Here is an 8,589-nt window from a genome sequence, read left to right as displayed (position 1 = left end):
CGCTTTGCTTCAATATAGATGCAGCATTAATATTTATCTGCAAATAATCCATGGGTATTACTTTCACAGGTGACTAAAACAATGTATGCCTTTGAAAGACATGTGGGGAATCAGGAGCTTTCCCAAACCTCCAGAGTGCACCCTAGATAATAATTCTTCTGTGATGTGACCAACTAGGGAATGCCAAGCACTCTTTTGTGGTCACCAGAGGCAGCTGCAGCCTGGTGGGAAAAGAAGGCAAAGGATCTTAGGGGGATGTCAAAGGGCCAGTGATGAAGATCCCCATTAATAGCAGAATATCGGGCAAATGCAGGAAATAAATAAAATTAAATGTTTGCTCTCTCCCTAAAACATAGCCCCCACTATAATGTTCCTAGAGGAAATAAACATATACTGGTGGTCACCTCTGCATAGGAAATGTTACAAATGCAATCTCATCAAAGCCCACAATAGCTCAGGGATCAGTCATGTCAGCCTCTGTTTATAGATCTGTTAGGTGATGTTCAAGGGCTAAGTCAGGGCAGGAAAAAAACAGCATTTATTCAATATTTATCGCATTCCAAACATTGTGATAGGTTTGATTAACCCTCACAAGAATCCTTTGAAATAGGAGTCCATTTGACAGATGAAGAAACTGAGACCAGCAGAGGTTATATCTCTTACCCAAATAAAAAGTGCCAGCATTGGACTTGGCACCATAGACTCTTAAGTATTAATACTTTCCATTCTACTCTGCTGCATCATGGAGTGTAGTTGGAATTTTATATTAAGAACAGTTAACAAATAAATAAAATCTTTAAAAAAAAAAAAAAAAGGGATCCCTGGGTGGCGCAGCGGTTTGGCGCCTGCCTTTGGCCCAGGGCGCGATCCTGGAGACCCAGGATCGAATCCCACGTCGGGCTCCCGGTGCATGGAGCCTGCTTCTCCCTCTGCCTGTGTCTCTGCCTCTCTCTCTCTCTCTGTGACTATCATGAATAAATAAATAAAATCTTTAAAAAAAAAAAAAAAAAAGAACAGTTAACAACCCTAAAAACATTACTTTTCACTAAAATTCCCACAAATCTTTAGGGTGATGGGACATTTGCCCACCCCCCCCCCAGTCCCAAGTTTAGACATAATTCAATAGGGCAAATTGTTCTCTAATCTTTCTTCCCGAATCCCGTGTGAGACACAACAATGTGGTGTTAACTCAAGATACACAGATTTGCTTCAGGGGTTATTGAACCTTCTGGAATTGTATGTAAAATTATTATTATTTAGATATACATCTGTGTTTGAAATATTTTATTATATTGAAGCACAAACAGATATGGGAGCTGCCTTCACTGGAAGGGATCAGTTTGAGGCGGCATGTCATTCTCGTAACAGCCTAAGACTGAATGAAATGAGGGTTTTTTCCCCAAGTAGAAGCCTGTCAGAGCCTAGTGCCCCCAGCAGCAACTTAGCATGCAGATAAGAAGCCTACATTTATTTCTTTACCTGCTGGTTTACATACTGCAGCAGAATCAGTGCCAGAGCAGACTCCTAGGAAGATGAGCTGTCCTGAGTCTCCCCTGCCCCACCAGGAAGACCAGAGTCAGGCTCCCAGCACTATGTTCTTCTCCAGAGCAGGAGGGTGCAGTCGGCACTTCTTTTTCGTGTTCTGATATGGTGCCATCACCCTGGTCCTTGCGACTCTGCTGAGCCATCAACTGTAGTCCTACTTTTGCCAAATTCTAACACATTCCAGAATAAATCATGATCGTACCGAACATTGCGAGCACAGCTCCACGTAAGCAATCTGAAAAAACCAAAGCTTCTTTCTTGTCTTTATCATGCAGCTGTGTCTTCTATCAAAATCTTGGGACCTTGAAACTGTTTGATGAGCAAATGTCAAGTAGCTTAGATTGTTGTGGCTTTGTCACTTCCTGCTCAGCTGGCCCTGCTCTGCTCCTGCCTATTTGCTCCCCACCCATTGCTCTTCTCTGCTATCAGCTCCACAGCACCCAGAAGAGCTGCAGGTCAGCCCTGCCGGTCATCTCTTTGCTTCCTCTGTGGTGCTTTGGACCTCCCGCTTTTGTGCAAGTTATCCCCTGCATCTATGATGGCTGTTTCTGTGTGGTTATCCCTTCTTCCTTTTTAGAACATAGCTCAGGTGCTGGCTCCAGAAAGCTGGGCATTAATTCCTAAGCCCTAGAGTGGCCCCTATATGAGAATATAGCACTACTATAGCCCTTACTATATTATATATTTTTACTGTTGTTTTTTTTTTTTTAATGATTTTATTTAGGGACTCCTGGGTGGCTTAGCGGTTGAGCGTCTGCCTTCAGCTGCCTTCGGATCCTGGGATCAGGGATCAAGTCCCACATCGGGCTCCTGCGAGGAGCCTGCTTCTCTACCTCTGCCTGTGTCTCTGCCTCTCTCTCTGCATCTCTTATGAATAAATAAATAAAACTTTTTAAAAAGAGATTTTATTTATTTTAAACAGAGAGAATGAGGAGGGTGGGGGAGGGGCAGAGGGAGAAGCAGGTTCCCCACTGAGTCGGGAGCCCCAACGTGGGGCTTGGTCCAAGGACCCTGGGATCATGACCTGGCCTGAAGGCAGACACTTAACTGACTGAGCCACGCAGGCACCCCTGTCCTTACATTATTATTTTGAAATGTCCTGTTTGCATGCTCGCCTCCACCATGGGGGCTTTCTCCAAGGTGGACCTAAAGCCAATGTTGCTGGCTAAAAGCTATTGCATTGGGGTGCCTGGTTGGCTCATTCAGTTAAGTGTCTGACTCTTGATTTTAGCTCAGGTCACTATCTCAAGACCCTGAGATGGAGCCCCACATCTGGCTCCATGTTCAGCAGAGAGTCTGCTTGAGATTCTTGCCCTCTGCCCCTCCCCCACTCTCTCTCTCAAATAAATAAATTCTTAAAAAGTTGTTGTGCATCTTTTATCTCTTATCAACCACCTCAAAAGCCTAGGCATTATTTTTATCCCTACTTTGCAAATGAGAGCAGGGTTGGAAAGGTTAAATAGTTTGCTCAAGGTTATAAGGTTAGGAAGGAGCAGAGGGAAGTTTCAAGTCCAGTATGTCAGATCCTAAAGTTCATGAACTTAACCATTCCGCTAGATGGTCTTGTTCATCTTCCTGCTCAGTACCTTGCCTCAGCCCTCCACCCTCAACAGGGCACCTAGCATGGGGTTGGCACTCAATCAATGACTGTCTAATACTGAATTGGACCCAATTTACAAATAAGCAAATTACACTTGTACTATTTTCATCAGAGCCAGGAGGAATGAACAGGTCTTTTTACATGTATGGATTTTAAATATATTTATCTCATTTTTTTCCCTAGGTGACAGGATAATCATCTTTCTCCTCAATGCATGCAAGTGCAAGGCAAATTATAGATAAAAGGGCTGTATATTTACAAATGCAATTTGCTGTTGACATGTAACCATCTTGCATTTTACACGCCTCTGGACTCTCATGGACTAGGCTAACATGCATTAGTAAAACATTACGGAGAAAGAGCTTTAACTACATTTGCAAAATGTACAGTAATTTTTAAGGTGGCTCTCAACTGTTGCTAAGTCAAGGCTGTTCATGGATTGTGTGTCATTGTCCCTTTAAATACAACTCTCCTGCTCTTTGGGAAAAGGGGAATGATGTATATTTCTAATTATAACGTACCAGGCTCTTCTACACTCTGTTTCATTCCCCGCAGGTTACGCTCTTTGCCAATATCTATTTAACTGTAGTGGTAACGGGAAAAACTTCCCAGTCTAATCCACTAGACATTCTTTGGCTCTCTTCCTCTTTAGTGGAAATGTATTTTTGCACTTGGGGTCATCTTTATATATGAGAAGGGGCAAGGCTGGGAGAAAATTGGTATTAAAAATAGAGCCAAGTTCCAGACTCTTTCTCTAGAGCACATGGAAGATTCTGGCCTTTTATTATTCATGCTTAATGCCGATACCATTCCCCCCCTGCTTCAAGAGCATGCCAAGGATCATTACAGCACCCTGGCTTCTTCTCGCCAGCTATTGGGATTGACGTCTGTTGTTTTCATTTTCCTCCCCCCACCCCCATCATACCTAGGTACCCCCATCATACCTAGCAGGACAGGTCAAGACAGATGGGGTGTCCATTCATCCGTAGGCTTGTTCCCCACTCCGATACTCTGACCACTTCTCTCACTTCACCCACCTCATATCCCCATGCCAAAGGCTGCCTCAGCCCCGGACATCACCTACCTCAAAGTTCATAATTCAGGGATGACGTTTACAAATCAGTTAGCTCCCTAAATCAAAACTGAAAATAGCTGCTCCCAACAAAGAATTCCTTTTAGGCAGAAAACTCAACTTTAATTGATAATGCCCCTGCTTGTAAATCTAATTCAAAAGTCACTGTAGTCATAGCATTCCAGAAGAGTTAAGAATATATTTTAAGGCAAATGAAAGCTTTTTTTTTAGAAAATCTTGGGTTTGACTACCTCATAACTTGTGCTGGGAGAAATAATTAGATGAGCAAGAAAAGGAGAAAGAGCATTGGCTGAGGACTATCTATGCCAAGCACTGCACTAGATGATTCTGAACTCAGAATATCTCTTTTATTTGTTACCATCACCCTTAGGTAAATATAAAAATCCAGGGGCACCTGGGGGGCTTAGCCAGTTAAGCATCTGCCTTCAGCTCAGGTCATGATCTCACAGTCTTGGGATCGAGCCCCATATTGGGCTCTGCACTCAGCGGGAAGTCTGCTTCTCCCTCAACCTCTGTGCATATACTGTCTTTCTCCCCCCCCCCCCACCTCAAATAAATAAATAAAATCATTAAAAATCCACATTCTTGCAGTTGAGAATACTGAGCCTCAAGGAGGTCAAGTAACTTTTCTGAGATCACACACTCGAGTGCAAATTTAAACCCTGGCCAGGGGACCTCCAAAGTGCTGATTTTCCCCTGACTCCACACCGAGAGATCAGGTATTGGCCCAGGCCAGATGAAGGTGTAGAATAGGTTAAACCCAATGCTTAGATTAGGGGCAGGGCCCAAGCAACAGCAAGCTAACTAACAGAGAAAAGCCAAATGGCCAATAGATGTAGCAGATACATTTGGCAAGGCTCAAGGAAGCAGGAAAGAGGTTCCAGGGAGGTATAGAACAGGCTCAAGGAGAGTGATGTTCAGGACTAGAGCTTCCATATGTTTGGAAACTGGAGGGCAGGACAGAGAATAGACAGAGAACCAAACACTCAATCACTAGAACAGAGCCTCAGGATTTGGGAGGGACCTAGGCCAAGCTTGGCAAGATGCTGAGGTGCTAAGTAAACAGCCTGGGAACCCTGTATGCCTGGATCAAGGATGAGGCTGAGCCCTCAGGACTAGTCTCAGTTATCTTAGGTCACTGGTTGCCAAATTGTATAGATGTGAGGCTCATTGACCCTGTGAAGGCCTCAGGCAGAGCCCAAGTATGATCATATTTCAGTGAAGCCAACAGGATTACTGACTCCTTCCACATTCAGTAAGTCATCACATCACCCACTGAGCCACCAAATGCTCCTTTGGGCCCTTTGATTCTTCCATTCCTCTGTGAGCTAGTGCCACTGCACTACTGTGTAGCAGGCCAAGTTCTGCTCTGGGTATAAAGAGATCACAGTTGGGTTCTGTGCTAGATATCTCAGCAACACAGCCCCCAGCTCTCCCTAATAGACCTTAGAATCTAGTAGAGAAAGATGGGACACACTTGGACTCGTAATGACATCAAGTCACATGTGATAAGGACCCCAGTAGGGGAGTGAAGAAGCAGCTGTCATGTAATGAGAGAAGGTAGAGAACTTTTGGTGGCAGGAGGACAAAGGAGGGTAGCTGGTGGGATTTTCAGGAATGTAGGAATTTTGCTATAAGGATCACAAGGAGATGTGTGGGATCAGGAAGTAGAGGCTGCAGCACTGAGCTTCAGGATGGGGTGACTCTCCTCTACACGATGGAGTCAAAGCTTCTTGTTATCCATTCTGCCCACATCTGGCTTCAAAATGCCATACCCCTGATGACAAGTGATAAGGAGTATTTTTTCATGTTCTTGTTGGCCATGTGTAGGTCTTCTTTGGAGAAATGTCTGTTCATGTCTTCTGCCCATTTCTTGACTGGATTGTTTGTTTTTTGGGGAGTGGAGTTTGATAAGTTCTTTATATATCTTGGATACTAGCCCTTTATCTGATATGTCATTTGCAAATATCTTCTCCCATTCTGTAGGTTGCCAGGAGTGTCTCAAGGTTTGTCTTCCTCTCTAATTTTTCCCCACTCAGTTTCCCTGCCTTCCCTTATGGTCCCTTTCACTATTTCTTATATTCCACATATGAGTGAACCATATGATATTGTGTTTCTCTGATTGGCTTATTTCACCCAGCATAATACTTTCCAGATCCACCCATGTCGATGTAAATGGTAGGCATTCATCCTTTCTGATGGCTGAGTAATCTTCCATTGTATATATATACCACATCTTCTTTATCCAATCATCTGTGGAAGGACATCGTGGCTCCTTCCACAGTTTGGCTATTGTGGACATTGTTGCTATGAACATTGGGGTGCAGTCGTCCTGTAGTTTCACTACATCAGTATCTTTGGGGTAAATACCCAGTAGTGCAATTGCTGAATCATAGGGTAGCTCTATTTTTAACTTCTTGAGGAATCTCCACACTGTTTTCCAGAGGGCTGCACCAGCTTGCATTCTTACCAGCAGTGTAAGAAGGTTCCGCTTTCTTCACATCCTTGCCAACCTTTATTGTTGTCAGTCTTATTAATTTTAGCTATTCTCACTGGTGTAAAGTGGTATCTCATTAGGGTTGCCGAAGGGTAGGTGGGGGAGGTAGCTGGGTGACTGACAAGCATTAAAGAAGTCACTGCTGTGATGAGCACTGAATGTTTTACCATATGTTGGCAAATTGCATTTAAATAAAAAGCTAAATAAAATAAAATAAAATTCTCAGAACCTATTAAGAAAATGCCATACCCCATTCTCGCTATTTTTCCAATGTTTTGTATATGCTCTGTCCCTAAAGATCACTGACAATTTTTTCACCATGAAGTAGTCCAAGAGCAGATCTCTCGGGCTTGGCTTCATTGTTGAATCCCCTTTCCCTTGAGCATATAGGGTGATGTGCTAGAGTTAGCAGGCCTTTCTTCATCAAAGCATATCTCCCAAAAGAGGGGGTGGAAAACCAGGTTGTTTTCCAGACCATATTTGAAATATGCATATGACAGCTTGCTATTATCTAGTAGGAAATCTTTATTAAGCAAAACAATCATTTGGAACACAAATAATCCCACCCTATGTGTCTATTTCCTAAGTATGAATTCTGCAGAGGGCAAGTTTTCTTGCCTCCGTATTTGTGGGTTCCTTGGGTATGTATTTTCATGAAAGCTTGACATAACTTAAAATTGTCTTTCTCTTCAAATGGTATGAGAATCTTCAGATCAAAGATTTTTATTTTTTAAACTCATTTTTTCAAAGAGTCCTGAATAGTGATACTCTATAAGACTTGTATGGCCTGGCTTGCTCCATAATGGTCTCAATAGGCTCAGGGACAACCTCAGGGGTGGGCAAGTGGCTTATTCTGTGTGGATGCTGTCCTCTGGCTGCACAGAAGGAGGCTGCAGGGAAGTTGGCCATTTTGGGGGGGCAATATGGTTCGGGTCTGTTCTGCAAGACCTCCATGATCTACTCATCTAAGGTACCAGAATCCTAAAGCCTAGGGCATTACATCATTTGGCTGAAGACCTCTCTCTTCAAAAGGAAGCAGCAGTGTAAAATAATAGAAAGAAAAATGACCCCCAAATCATGAAAGCTGAGCTCAAATAGCATCTTTGGTAACTAATAGCTGTGCGGGCAATGTACTAAATGTAACCTCTTTTAAGACTCTGTTTATTTTTATGATGAGATCAATAATACCTACTTCAGAAAGTTGTGAGCAAGAAATGAGTCTGGATAGAGTAAGCCCTTAGTGAGTGATGGCTGTATATAACATTCCTTCTTTGAATTTCAAAATTCTAATGAGAATGATTTTTAAGAAAAACTGAATCCATGCCCTTTTTAAAAAATGATTTCAAGTGTACAAAATAATATTTGGTTTGCTAAAAGGCTGACAAGTCAAAACATATGTCCATAAAATAGGCTTATGCACATATACTTATTATATGTCCAGATACTATGTACCTAAGCATGCATAGGTAGACACACATACTCACCCACAGATACACAGATACATACCACACCTCAAATTAATTGCAAATGTCATAAGTATTTGGTTCCAGCATTAATTTCCAGCCTCTCCTCACTAAGGAATTATGATTGCTAAACTGAATTAATATCACTGTCTTATTATTGTAAACACACTTGCTGGCAAGAGTTTCCCCAGAGTTCATTAGTTACCAGTCCTTAAACTTGGCACTGGCTGGGTTGGACCTGTAGCTCCAGTTTACCTGGTTGCCGTGGAAAGAAACAAAGCAGAGTCCTTTGACAGGGCTAACAAGCCCCTTTAGGATTTGTGTCTGCCCTCAAACAAGAGATGGAATGCCACACCCAGCTCTGTGATTCTGGTAGAGGGGTAAGAAACAT

Source organism: Canis lupus, chromosome 3, assembly GCF_003254725.2.
Source record: "Canis lupus dingo isolate Sandy chromosome 3, ASM325472v2, whole genome shotgun sequence".
NCBI classification, from domain to species: Eukaryota; Metazoa; Chordata; class Mammalia; order Carnivora; family Canidae; genus Canis; species Canis lupus.
Note: the sequence above shows the minus strand (reverse complement) of the source record.